The sequence below is a fragment of the Chiloscyllium plagiosum genome, chromosome 39 (genome assembly GCF_004010195.1).
Source record: "Chiloscyllium plagiosum isolate BGI_BamShark_2017 chromosome 39, ASM401019v2, whole genome shotgun sequence".
NCBI classification, from domain to species: domain Eukaryota; kingdom Metazoa; phylum Chordata; class Chondrichthyes; order Orectolobiformes; family Hemiscylliidae; genus Chiloscyllium; species Chiloscyllium plagiosum.
Window position 1 is genome coordinate 16,351,367 of NC_057748.1, and position 577 is coordinate 16,351,943.

Sequence of the window (577 nt, forward strand, 5' to 3'; positions counted from 1 at the left end):
ATTCAATTTGTAATCCAAAATTGCACCAGATTGTGGTGACAAACATTTATCAGTGTATTTTCCCAAATGTGAGTGACAATAAAATCATTCATTCATTCAAACTGAATATAACACTCATTACAGTGCATCAGATGGATTCAGAATTAACTCCAAATATATTGACAGGTACAGAGTTTGAGGTAAAAACAATGACTGCAGATGCTGGAAACCAGATTCTGAATTAGTGGTGCTGGAAGAGCACAGCAGTTCAGGCAGCATCCAAGGAGCTTCGAAATCGACGTTTTGGATAAAAGCCCTTCATCAGGAATAAAGGCAGTGAGACTGGAGAGTGGAGAGATAAGCTGGAGGAGGGTGGGGGAGGGGAGAAAGTAGCAGAGAGTACAATGGGTGAGTGGGGGAGGGGATGAAGGTGATAGGTCAGGTAGGAGAGGGTGGAGTGGATAGTTGGAATGGAGCTGGGCAGGTCGGACACGTCCGGACAAGTCAAGGGGACAGTGTTGAACTGGAGGTTAGAAAGTAGGATGAGGTGGGGGAAGGGGAAATGAGGAAGCTGTTGAAGTCCACATTGATGCCCTGG